Source organism: Xiphophorus maculatus, chromosome 1 (genome assembly GCF_002775205.1).
Source record: "Xiphophorus maculatus strain JP 163 A chromosome 1, X_maculatus-5.0-male, whole genome shotgun sequence".
Taxonomy (NCBI): Eukaryota; Metazoa; Chordata; class Actinopteri; order Cyprinodontiformes; family Poeciliidae; genus Xiphophorus; species Xiphophorus maculatus.
In genome coordinates, this window is record NC_036443.1 from 30763893 (window position 1) to 30777699 (window position 13807).

General features: G+C 39.6%; 1 protein-coding gene across 2 annotated transcripts in view; it reads left to right on the top strand.

The window, feature by feature from the left end:
- The first annotated feature begins 6795 nt into the window (after window positions 1-6795).
- The window catches only part of LOC102233239 (IQ motif and SEC7 domain-containing protein 2-like), a 117359-nt gene continuing 110347 nt past the window's right edge, over window positions 6796-13807 (top strand). Inside the window, exon 1 of one of the 2 annotated variants that reach the window (XM_023339625.1) lies at window positions 6796-6920. The gene's annotated coding sequence lies outside the window, so the exon portion shown is untranslated. Of the gene's footprint in view, window positions 6921-8856; window positions 9272-13807 lie in introns of those variants that run through there. The other variant, XM_023339631.1, reaches the window with a different exon arrangement.

Genomic DNA, 13807 nt, shown 5'->3' on the forward strand with positions numbered 1-13807 from the left:
GCTGCAGTGATTTTCCAAAAACTGGGATCTGTGATTCATGTTGAATCCAGAATGTGGAGGTTTGTGGAGGTTGGACGGCATCGTGCGTCAGTACGAGGAGGGACAGCTGACAGGTTCTCCTTTCCACAACGCAACGTGTTGGAACAAAACTGTCATAACTCAGTTTTCTCTGTTCTTCATCAGATAAAGAGCAAAACGTTCTGGTTCCAGTTTCAAAGCTTGTGGTGAAGCTGAAGGTGGTGAAGCCTTCCTCTCTGGACCTGAACGACGCCGCTCTGCTGGAAGACCTGCTGATGAAGGTACAACCCTCATCCTCCTCCAGGATTCCTGTAAAAGTTTCACCACACACACACACACACACACACACACACACACACACACACACACACACACCGGACCGGGACTCTCAGTTCTTCTTTGTGTGTCAGTTTAAGCAGAAGCTGAAGGACGACGGCGTGGAAGGAAACGTCAGACTGAGCTGGAAGGAGCAACCAGATGGAACGACCTTCCACAAGGAGGGATGAGGATGACCTTTAACCTTTAACCTTCATCTGAAAAGGATTCTCCTCTCATCGATGTTTTTGTTTGCTGTTTTGCTCTTTTCTGATTTTATGCAGAAACCTTTAAAAAAGGTCCAGTCATATGTTTGAGTAAACGTGGAACCTGGACTGATTCTCCAACACTCTGTGGTTTGTAAAGTTACAGTCAAAATTAACTTCAGTTATTTATCCTGTCGTAAGAAAAACAGATGGAGATTCATGTTGAAAAGTTATGTTTTCACCTTGTTATTCATTCATATATAAATGTCACAATTTCAGGACACACATGTAGCTCTAAACTGAATATTTAGTTATAAACTAAGTTTCTTCTTAGCTAGCTAAATATTAGTTTGCATCATATTTTTTTAGCTCCAAACTAGTTAGCAAGCTGGCTAACTAAACATCTGGTTTGAAGCTAAATAGTTAGTGAGTTTGTTAACTAGATCTTTAGTTTAAAACTTAGCAGTTTATTTCTTTAAACAGTTATGTATGTTAATCAATTATGGAAATAAAACATCATAAAAATACTATAATCTGCTCTGATTCATTTATATGCTTTTATGTTACACCCAGATAGATGAACAATAAAACGGGGATTCTATTTAAAAATGACAACAAATGTTCCACAATAGATGTTTATCAAAAATGACCAGTGATCTTTGTTCCACAGGTTGGGTTAAATTAGCGGCTCTAAGCCAGATTAATTCAGCTGGACTTTCTGCTCTGCCCCGTGTTCTCCACCAGATGGCAGCACAGTTTAACAACCTGCTGCAGAGTCGATCTGTTTTTTAAAGGGGACCTATTCAGCAAAATTCACATTTTGTATGTTGTTTTACTTCCATTTGGGGTTTTGTCTACTTTTAAAAACAAGCACTAAAAAAACACGGTTGGTTTTTGGCAACGACTTTTCTGTTGTCTGGAAATTGAGCAAAAACTTCCTGATTGTTAAGTCACAATCCTGTTACCTAGCAACCCAAACAGAGCTCCAGCACATTTGGTCAGCTGGTTTTACTGCTGTATGCACTGTATAATGGCTGCTGGATGAGATGAGAATTTTGTTGTTGAGATTGGATTGGATGGATGGATGGATGGATGGATGGATGGATGGATGGATGGATGGATGGATTATGAAGACATATTACGACTGTTGTAGATAAAAAAAGAGTAAGTTTCCATACAAAAATCTCAGAAATTTTCTAGAAAAATCATTGAAATTTTGGGATCTCAAGTCTTCAACTTTTCAAACTTGGACGTTTCCAAGTTTTTCTAGGAGTTTTTTTGCAGAATGTTTCTTCTTTGTTCTCCGTCTACATGCTGTCATAATGTAGTATCAGAGTCAAAGACAGTGATTGTAAATGCAAGCCACACTTTTCAGAGTATATGTGTAAAAACATTTTAAACCAGTGGAGCCCAAAGTGGCCCCTGAGGGCCGGCATCCTGCATGTTTTAGTCTCTCCCTGGTTTAACGCACCTGGATCCAATGACGGCTCATTAGAGGCCGAAGGAGAACTTTGACCTGCTGAGAAGGTTGTTGGTACCAGGGAGAGAATTAAACATGCAGGATGCCGGGCCTCCAGGACCCACTTTGGGCCCCCTGCACTAAGGAATTTTGATTCTCTTTTTTCTTTACAAATAATGACGGATTAGGCATTAAATGGGTCAGAAATGTCCTGGCCCGCCGTTCCCAGCAGGTTCTGCGGGGAAGCCGTCAGCATTCCTCCGGTCCGCTGCTTGTGTTGCGTTGGATGTGGACTGTGAGCCACGCTGCTGTTTTCCCACACAGCTGCTCGCAGCGCCGCAGCCCTGCAGCCCACACGCAGGTCCGGGTTCAGAGGTGCAGGAACGGAGCAACATGGCCGACAACCAGCTGGAGGCAACCACAGAATCTCAAGTTTTTAAAAGTTTTACTTCACATTAATCCTACAGTGGATCTGGGTTTTTTTCTTGTGTTAGTCACTTCAGCGATATCAAGGATAAATTCGTCCATATGTATATTTGCTGAAGGGAGAATCTCCTTTTCTGCTGGCTCCCTGCAGACAGCCCACATATTATAATATATAAACACTCCTATGCTCTTACTGTGTAAAATCTCGGCATCACATCCCATCCTCCCACTAATCGCTCCAACTAATTATACTTTCTTAAATTCTGCTGATATGAATATGTGAGGGGGTGGCAGAGAGCAGCTGAGTTTCTCTCTGCAGAAACTAACAATGACATTAAAACAAAACTCCAGCTTCTCTGAGCGGCTAGAAATACGAGCCAATTGCTGCAAACTGCAGGAGGCAGAAAGTCACGTAACCCTCCTGTTTTCACGTCAAGCCTCTGCGTGTGAAGAGCCTGCAGGCGGATTTAACTTCAAAAGAAGAGTAACAATCTGAAATAACTTTAAATTGGGAGCCTAATTGTTTTGAGACGTCTATAAAACTTGTGGTTCATGTAGAACATCCAGTCAAACCACAGAGGTCATAAAATCAGCGCCTTCATTCTCAGATCCGCCTCCATTTTGTTAATTTAATCTGCAGCAGAGTGAAAGTGATTCTGTGACCTTTTCAGATTAAACAAACTTCAACCAAATGTGTTTATCTAAAGTCATCCACACTGGAGCATCATATGTTTTTACGTTTAGTGAGTATCTAACATTTTGTTTAATGAATTCATAGAAAAGACACTAACTGATTTTGTGACCTTTCTAAAACGGTCAGCACTTGTTAGCAGTGAAACGGCTAAAGCTGTTAGCTTTGGTCCAGCTTGTCGTCGCCATGGTTACTTCCTGGTTCTGAGGCGTCACATTTGATTCCAGGAGTTTTATTTTTCCCCGTTTTGAAGGAAATTTGTCCATATCTGAAAAATGAATCTTGTTAAAGGCTGAATGTTTAATTTTTATCTTATTTGTTTTACTTCTTCTCTGCAGAGTGAGTGGGCGGAAGTCAGAGCGGAGCGGAGAGAGGAGGAGGAGGAGGAGGAGGAGAAGGGTTATGAAAAGAAAACGTCTAAAGATAGTTGAGAGAGAAGCAGCGAGGGACAGCACTGCAGCTGCTTTCCTCCTTCACTCACGTTCATTTAAAAATAAGTTTATTCAACCATCATCATGACATCTTACTAAAACATGTGATATATTTACATGTTTCCGTATAAAATTAGAAATGTTAACATTATCGTCACATAAATCTTAACAGCAACCATCTAAGCTGCTAAAGCTAATATGTTAAAGCTGGAGCAGCAGGCGGTCCGGTACTTTCTGAACAGCAGAACTGGATGACTGACGGCTCTGCAGCCTCGTTTGGTCTCAAGATGTAAAACTCTGAACTCCTGCGGTTTTCAAAGCACCGATTAAAAATTAAAATCATTTCTTTCTAATGGGATATTAGAATGTTTAAATTGTGAAAATAATCTCGACTTTACGCTGCAGCAGCTCCTAATGATTTATTTCATCACTAAAAACATCAACAGATTATTTGATAAACTTCCATATTCTCCTTCTCGACTGATTAAAACTCATTGTGTTGTTTTGTTCCTTGTCTTTTCCTCTGTTAGTGTTTAAATATATTTTGGCATTTTTGTGGAGTTTTGATGTTAAAAGCTTCACAATCTGACAGTAAAGCCAATAAATCAATATTTTGCTGCAGCAGAACTCATAAACATGCTGCAGTTCTGCATCTGAATGGCTCCTTCATTTAACTTTTTCATTCAGGCTGCAGAAATAGTTCAGTTTATGCAAATAAATATTAACCTTTTTCTTCATGATTTAATAAACACATGTCTATTAAACTTTTTATTTTTCTAAATATTTCTGTGAGATTAAGCTGCAATAAAAGCTGAACCGGCAAATTAGTAAGAATAGATGACTGGATTTATTTATTTTATTTACATATCCATAATCAATTATCATTATTTCTGATCTTAAACTCTATTTTAAAGTTTTTACAAAAGTCTGAGCAACCTAATGTTAATTAATCACTGAGATTATTTAACCTTAAAGATTCTTTAATATCAAGTTCTATGAACTAATATTTATATAAGTTATGATATATAAGTTGTATTGACCTTTTGAAGTCAATACAAGTCAAATTTTTGAATTTGTATTCAAAATATAACTTTCTGAATATAACTTCAAAAAGTTACATTCAGTTACTCAGGAATATACACTGAAAAAAGAAAAGAGCTGATAAAAAAATGAGTTAATTTGTTGTAAGTAATCAAACTAAGTTTATCCAAATAAATATATTAAGTTTATTAAGTTTTCATGATAAACAATTGTAAATTAATTTTGACAAATTTAATTTGATTACATGTAACAAATGAACTATTTTTAAGTTCTCTTTTTTCAGTGTAAATATTAAACTGAAACACAATAAGTAATAATTCAGTGCAGCATTATGATACATTTGAACTGACTGGTGGATATAATTGAGGAGGAAACATAAAAATGCGTTTGGTTTCAGTTTTCTCCTCTTTAAATGTTTCTGTGTCGCTGCAGCTGCAGGAAGCAGCGGGATGACCTGCAGCACCTGATGCAGCTTCCTGAGGAGAATCTGCTGCAGCTGCAGGAAGCTGATCAACAGAGCCTCCAAAGATAGGGAAAACACAGAGGTCTCACTCTTCTGTTGTTTTCCAACCACTTCACTGTTCCGATTCTGATTGGTCACACAATAGAATCAGTTTATTAAAGAAACTCCAGAGCCGGTCAGTAAATTAGAACATTATTGAAAAGTTCATTAATTTCAGGCAGTTTAAGAGAAACACATTATATAGGTGAAATACTTACAGAGGGAAGTTTGTTAGCCATTATTTCTGTTAGTTATGATTTTACACGTAGAGTTAACAAAAATATCAGAATATTACATCACATGAATAAAAAACTTTTAAAAACAGAAATGTGAGCTTAATGGAAAGTATTTTTAATATCTACTTTTGCCATTTTCAAACGGTGCTTTTAATCTGACAAATGAGACTCATTAGGACACACATATTCTAATTTACTGAGATTAATAATCTGGTGGTTTTATGGCCAGACCCCAGATTATCAGAGCTTTAGATTTAACTTTAGTTAATAACAACATTGATTAATTCAACTCTTTATTCCAACATTTAATGATGATTTCTGATGATGGTTTTAAAATGTAATATTTGTTTGTTGCTTTATGTTTTCATACTTTCTGTTTTTATCATGTAAACATTTTGAACTGCCTGTTGCTGAAATGTGCTACACTAATAAACGCTCAGCCTCTTCTAGTTCAGTTATAAAGCAGGAAACAAACCGATTCCATCAGAAAACTTAAACATGGTCAACAGAAACAAAGTGGAGATTTTCTGATCATATGATCCATAAAACGTTGCATAACAAGCCGCAGTCCGCGGGCCAGGGAGTTGGATGAAGACAAACTTTTATACAAATACAGTTTTATAAACGTGTAAAGTTTACAAAGTGTCATTTTTGCTTTTGCTATAATTTGTCTTGTTTTGAAAAAGAAACTTGACAGAGGAAGGTGAAGTACAGCGGCGCCGGTAACCGTTCAGTTACCACATCCGTCCAAGAATAGTTCAAATCTGAAAATACTTGAGACTCCTGCTAAAAATAGATATAACAAAATTTGGTTCAAACACCAAATATGTATTAATATTCATTATTACACACAGTGGAAACTATCTTGGCACTGCTGCAGAAGTTACATCTACAGTATTTCTTATATCCGCCCTTCAGGGTTCAGCCAATCGGAACAAGGAAAATGGCTGCTGCTCCTGAATAACGCCAACCAATAGCGTGTCATTTTCTTTAAATTATCCTAAAAATGCTTCACGAAAAAAAATCTGCAAATAGATCCTCCATGAAAAATCCACAAATATTGAACTGTGAATATCCTGCAGTCCAACAGTCCTGATCAGGTTCATAACTGTTTTGCTCTCATGCTCTTTAACGTTTCATGATTTGCTAAGTAATATATTTGTTTTCATATTTTTTGCATTGTATACTTTTTATTATGACTTGAGATATTTTGCATGTCCTGTTCTAAGTACTTGTTTGACAGGGGAAGCTCATTGGTGGCGCACCGCCTCCAAGCCTTCATTTTCCACTTAAATAAATAAAATTCAGCTTTTCAAACATGACGTTGGTTGATACACTAATAAATAGCTTTTCATTAAGCATTATGATTCTGCTTTTTAATGCAAAAAATCCTGGACTGTCCCTTTAACACAGTGCCTCCTCCCCCATGCAGTGTTTCTCAGTCAGAGTGGCGCATCCTGTCAGCAGCAGAGGATCTGTGCGGCGGTCTGCAGCCACAGCTCCCAGCAGCGGATGATGGTGACAGATGGAGGTTGTTGGTGATTTGGATTATTTTTGTTCCTCAGCGGCGGAGACACACCGAGCTGCAGCCGGAGGTGAGTTCTGTTCGGGCCGGTTCCGAAGCGCTGCATCACGGTCACTGTCTGGGTTCTAATGAGTCCGTGCGTTTTCTGCGTGAAGGTCCGCACGCGCCAGGAAAACACCAACTTCACCCTCAGCGGGTTTTTTTCTTTACCGACGAGCTTTGAACTGTCCGGTTCCGGTTTTATTCGCTCGAGCCTTTCCTCCTGCCTTAATTAGCGCTGGAGGTTAATTGGTCTCTCTCTGACACACACACACACACACACGCACACACACACACGCACACACACACACTCTGCAGGGACAGAATGAAACCTTTAAATTGAAGCCATTTTCTCCGGCTGCTGATTCGCTTCATTTTCTGGGTTGGGGTCTGAGGGCCTGTTGGAGGTTCAGGTTCTAACTCATCATCTGTGCGGCAAAGATTTATTAGCACTAATATGGCAGCGTGAATGCTCTTCTGTCATATCAGAATGCTGCATTATAAGCATCATGTTTCATGGTTTAACTGTAAATAAAAGTATATAAAGTTCATAATGTTGCTAACAGAGAAATAATCTGTTAATAAGGGAAAAAGTTAAGAAAGGGGAAAAACTGAGCAAATGATAAAGGAAAAATATGACAAATGTCTAAAACTTAATAAAATCGATGAGAACTTACAAAAAGTTTTGTACTTTTCTTGTACTTCAAAGTTTCTATAGAAGTGTATATTGTATGATTGATTTAGTTTTGTAAATGAATCCCATCAATAGATAAATGATCTGGATCCAGTCACAGCAGGATCAACATAAAAGCTGCGACTCGTTTTCAATGACATGAACAGTAAAACAGTTGATAATCCAAACTATTTATGTGAAAATAAAACCATATTCCAGCTCTGCTCCTCTTCTGTCATCTGCTGGTTCCCAGCAAAATGTAGCTTAAACAAAACCCAAACAGGCTTAATGACAACAGTCATGTCAGTGTTTACTGCAGCATCACTTTCATATAAATCTTGACATCATATTTGCAACAAGTAAACATTTTATCCTTAAAGTTGATGCTTTAAAGGAGGAAAAAATGGAAACAAATAAGAGAGAACGGAGCCAGAGTCTCACCAAACTCTTGTGCCAGGCATCTGACCCAAGCTGCCTCCTGATATGATGTGTGTGTGTGTGTGTGTGTGTGTGTGTGTGTGTGTGTGTGTGTGTGTGTGTGTGTGTGTGTGTGCGTGCGTGCGTGTGTGTGTGTGTGTGTGTGTGTGTGTGTGAGCAGCCAAGTGAATGTGGCTTCAGAGCTAAAGTGATCAGGATGATTAGAAAGGTTGAGCAGTTAAAGGACTCAGTTCATCATAAACTTTGTTTGCATCGTTTGTTTGAAGCCTTACATCAGAAAAGGTCGATGGAAACGGAAAAATCTGAAATAAACTTCAATTTCACAAAGTTTTCAGGCTCGCTTGAAGTGACTGTTTCTGCATCCGTCCTCCATCTTGGAGGGAACGACTTTATTTCTCTGAGATGTTTGGTCTATGCTAGCTTGTGAACTTTACTTTGTTTATTACAGCCATGCGTAGCGTTAGCATCTGATGAAATGATTAGCGTAGCCTGTTCATGGTGACACGCATAATTCACTTTTTTTCTTTTCTTTTCGTGACATTTTAAAAGTTATCTCAACTGCAGCAGCTGCTGCCTGTTGTGTTTGAGGAGTCATAATGTTTTGCCTGTCTGTTTTTGGCCTCTCTGTGGCTCCTGTCAGTTTGCAGCCGTGATGCTGCGCTGACATGGCCGTGATGCTGCAGCATCTGTGGAGTTTTGTCGTTTTCTGGGTAAATATGTGAACATTGTGGCTCGTGTTGCTGCTTGTGCAGTGAAGCAGTTCATGTTCCTCTGTCACCACGACGCCTCCCTCCTTCTACACATCCATCCATCCATCTGGACTCAACACCTCCTCCTCTTCCTCCTCCTCCTCCTCTTCTTTTACGGCGACGTAAAGGAGGAAGATCCCCTCTGCCCCCCTCTGATGGTAACCCGACCGTCGTCCGTTCACACGCTGCTGAGGGGGATCGGCAGCCCGCTGCAGCGACGGCTGGCTGTCAGGCGCAGAGGAATGATAATTAGAAAGCGATTGAGTCGGCAGAAGGAGGAAGAGAAGAAGGAGCGAAGGAGCCTGGCCTGCAGCAGCGGAGGAAAACATGACCTGATCTCCATCTGATCCCCAACAGGAGAGGAAAACCTGGGAGTAGTAGCAGCTGTGTTGTTTTTTTTTTTTATTTCTGGAGGAGATGATGATGATGATGATGATGACGGCAGCGAAGGAGGAATGAACTCAGATCAATAATCCTCCCTCCTCCACCTTCATCCCTCCATCACCTCTGCAGGAGGAACTTGTGAGGCTCCGTCTCTTTATCTTGATTTTTTCTGTTGCTTCTTTCTGAATGCCGCATCGTGTTTGTGTGTGTGGGTGTGTGTGTGTGTGGGGGGGGGTGTGTGTGTGTGTGAGCGCTCACATGTGTGTCACCTAACTGTTGGCTGTGCAGGCCGCTGTGCAGAGCGTGCTGGCTGCCTGCGCTCGCTCGGCGCCTCACATGCATGTGTTGCTGCAGATGGAGGGAGGCTGTGTGTAAACGCTGCGTGGGTCGGAGGAGCCGCTGTGTGGCTCAGAACGTGACGGTAAAAACCCGACGCTGCTGTTAAATTAGCTCCAGATCGTACGAAGGAGCATGAGAAGAATGCAGCTGATGAAACGCCCACACGCCTAATTCTGGCTGCTGCTGTGTGGGATGCAGATTCATTTCAGCTCAACACCAGCAGAACGCCATTCTTCTGCAGGAGAAACTCACAGGCCGTCCCGCTTTTCATCATAGGGAATATTTCTGATTCATCATTAAACATGATTACATTACATAACTCTGAACTTCACACGAGTGGCAGCCAGGTGACCCTTTGATTATATCAAACACCCACCATTGTTTTCATATTCAGAAATGAAAACTTACAAGTTTTCAGTTGTTTTACATATGATTTATGTTTGGAGCTCTTATTGTGAAAGGTTTGCAGTGGTGGGCACTACAGACCAAAAAGTTAGCTCCGCTATTCATATATACTAGTTATGCTAACGCTAAAGCGCTACGCCAGTGTGATATTTAGCTGAAGCTAATGTTAAAAGGCCCTTTTCACATGACGTCACACAACTTCCGTTTTGGCTCGAAGCTGTGTATCCTTAGTTCCGGTGTACATAGTAAGTAATGATAAAGTTGTCTATTTCATATATATATATATATATATATATATATATATATATAGAGAGAGAGAGAGAGAGAGAGAGAGATGTATAAATCTGACAGCATATGTTGATCAGACAGATCACCGGAGCATGGAGTTTACACAGTCTCTAAAACATTTGCCTAAAATAAGATTTGAAGATATATCACGATTTGCAAACCAGTTCTCTCTGACAAAAAAATCTAAATTAGACAAAGGCTACAAATTCTTCACCGAACAATACCTGTTTGACTATGAAGGTAGGTATTTTTGTTTTGCGTAACCGTTAGCTTAGCATTAGTGAATTTTGTTAGCTAGCTAACTACGTGACATAACTGTTCCTTAACCAGAACTTTTTACTGTTTTTGAACTATAACGTTTTAGGCTCTAATCTTGATCAGATTATTAAATTATAGACTGGAGTTGCCACTCATCCCATAAAATAGGGATTTGTTTGTTATAAGCAGAGATGTCCGGTGCCGCCGCTGCTTTGTAATGCCTTTAATCGGACCACTTTTTCGGTAACGAATAATCTAACGAGTTCGTATTTCAAATCCAGTAATCAGATTAAAGTTATTTATCCAAATCATTGCACATTAATATTTTCTTGTGTATTTATTTTTATTCCTTCTTTGCGTCTTTGGGAGAGACTCTGTGACAGTTAGCAGTGACAGAAACATGAACAGTGCATGGAGATGCGCATTTTGTTGCTGGAAAAACAGAAATATCGTCAAGCCCAACTGTTATTTGTGGCTTTTGTCTTGTTTTTATTTTCCATTAATACAGAAAATGAACCTCTAAACGTTACATCACTGACAGGCGGCGGTGTATATGTTTCCTAACTGTGGCTAAAGCTGCTGCTAGCTGGTTTACTCATGATCGGAAGCTGGTTCCTTTGAATACAGTTGGAGAATGGTAAATTGACAATGACTGATAACGGTTATCTAACACGTAAACACCGTTTTATAAAATACAGAAAGTGAACCTCTAAACGTTACAGCGCTGACAGAGAGTATATTTTTCCTAAATGTGGCTAAAGCTGCTGCTAGGTGGTTTACTCTCCGATCGGAGGCTGTTTATTTTATACACAGATAGAGAATGGTGAATTTACAATGATTGGTAACAGCTATCTAACACTTAAATGCTGTTATTATTAAACTTACCTTTTATTATATCCTTAAGATTATGAGAATGCGGGAAGTTTTCAGCTTGGTTCCCAAGGCAAAATCACACCGGAAGTAAAGATACCCAGTTTTGAGTTATGGCGGCCATTGTCTGACGTCACTGTGAAAAGGGTCTAATGACACAACATGTATAAAGCACAAAACCTCATCATTACTAAATCTCTGCCAACCATGTTTTATTTTGTTCCTGTTTGTTTCTCATTAGAAATAAAGTAAAGAAGGAGAGGAACAGCCTTCACTCACTTCAAAATAAAAGCTTAAATACAAACAGCTACTGTAACTACTTGGCTAAGACAAATGTTGAACTTTATTCAACTGCAAGTTTAGAACGCAGCCAAGTAAATTAGTGCTTTAGAAAGTTAGGGGAAGGTAAGTGTGCTAAATGTTTTCACAGCTAGCAAAACCTCTAAATTAGCTTTGCTAGCACCAGATTAGCTGTATAATTGCTCTGGTGATATTATGTGTTTTCTTCTTCCAATCAGTTTTTAGTTCAGTTTAACTCAGTTTGAGTCATTTCAGTTCAGTCACATCTGAGTTATCAGTGTGTTAAAACTGCAGCAGGCGACTTTTATAAAAAATATATTTTTAGATATCTGTTCAAACTGTTTCCATGTTTGTTATGATCTGTGAAAAATTGAGCTCCTCTGCTTTGACCCAGTGCTAACCAGAAACAACCAGAGCCAGGTTGTTTCCAGTTAGACTGCCCCCTCCAGTCCAGTCTGGGGGAGGTGGGGTCAGTCTGGGGGAACAGGGAGTCTGTGGGGAGGGGGGTCAGTTAGTGAGCACATTGACTGTGCTTAATGGGAAAAGATATAAAAGCTTAAAACAATTTGGCTGCTTTGCACCAGAGACCAGCTGTGTGTGTGTGTGTGTGTGTGTGTGTGTGTGTGTGTGTGTGTGTGTGTGTGTGTGTGTGTGTGTGTGTGTGTGTGTGTGTGTGTGTGTGTGTGTGTGTGTGTGTGTGTGTGTGTGTGTGTGTGTGTGATTGACTCAGACTTTGGTTTCCATGGTTTTGTTCAGGTCGGTGTGAGGAGAACCGGCCCATCAGAACCGGTCCAGGGGTAAACCATAGCTGGTTCTGGACGGGATTCCAGAACCAGTCCAGCTATGGGTCGGGAACCACTCAAGGGTTCTGGAACAATACAGTGAAGACATTGTCACAGGGCCTAGTCAAATCCTTAAACCTTTCTGTTTTTGTCACATTTTAGTCAAAAACCTCAAAACATTGAGTTCAGATTTATAAAGAAGGAAAATAAAATATTTAGCAGATAAAAATAATTCTTCAGTTCTTGTATGAACTTCCAAGCTTATGTCTGTACTTTGACTGGACCACTCTGATACAGGCATGTGCTGCGATAAAAAATCCTTAACTGTCAAGATGTTTAAGTTTTCCTTAAAAAGTGACAATAAAACCCAGCAGAGACGACGCCCAGCTGTCAATAAACTCTGTTATTTAGAAACATTAAGGATTCTCATACGGCTACATTGGAGGAAGACATGTTGGACCGAACCAGAACTTTATGTCTGCATGTTTCACTAGAGATAAGGTCACATAACTCACACAGCACCAAAGTGAATGAAAACAGCGCAGATAAATCCTATTGCATCCCAGCAGCTCAAACTGCAAACCTGCTGCTGGAAGGGATTCTTATGCTGCGTTCAAGTACAGCTAGGACACCAGATTACCTAAATATCAAAGCAGTGATTTTTGCAGGTTTTACCCTCAAATATGGGTACAGTCTTATTTAAAATGTCAAAACATCAACATGCAGTGTTTTCTTTAAGCAGATCTACTTTCTTACTTTCTATATATTCAGCCGTTGGCTCTGCCTGGTTAAACTACTTTATTCATGGAAAAACAGTCCAACCAAACCTTCCAGTGTGTCCAATATTTTCCACTTCAAATGTCTCCAGTAATAATTGAAAAAACATTGATAGCGGGTCTGAAAAGTTGCTAAAAGTAGCAACAAGTCACTAAGTTGGCAACAATTCTGTCGCCCTGACCACACCCCCACCCATCAGCCTCGGATTGGCCACGCCCCCACGTTTATTAGCCCCGCCCATATTTTGGGAATTTTTCAAAATTTGGGGGCGGAGCTTTGCTTTTCCAAGTTTTTTGTTTTATTTAGGTGTTTCGGAGTAAAGAGAGCTGAATTCAAATGCACAACATTTGTAAAGTATTTGGAAACTAATGTGACATTTTGAGTTTTTAAGCATCACTTTGTGTTTGGCTGTTAAATAAAATACACTGAAACTAGTGGCTGTTATGAGACAAAATGTGTAAAAGTTAATTTTACGATATAAAGCCACTGATTTAAACAATGTCTTCTGACTTTTGTTCAGGTTGAAGCCCAGATTTGATCATTTTTCTCTTAAAAGTGAACAAACTGAAATTTGTGACGTCCGACATCATCACATTTTCTTTTTTAAATGAATTTCATCAGATTTTAAAGGTGCAGTATGAATATATTTGACACT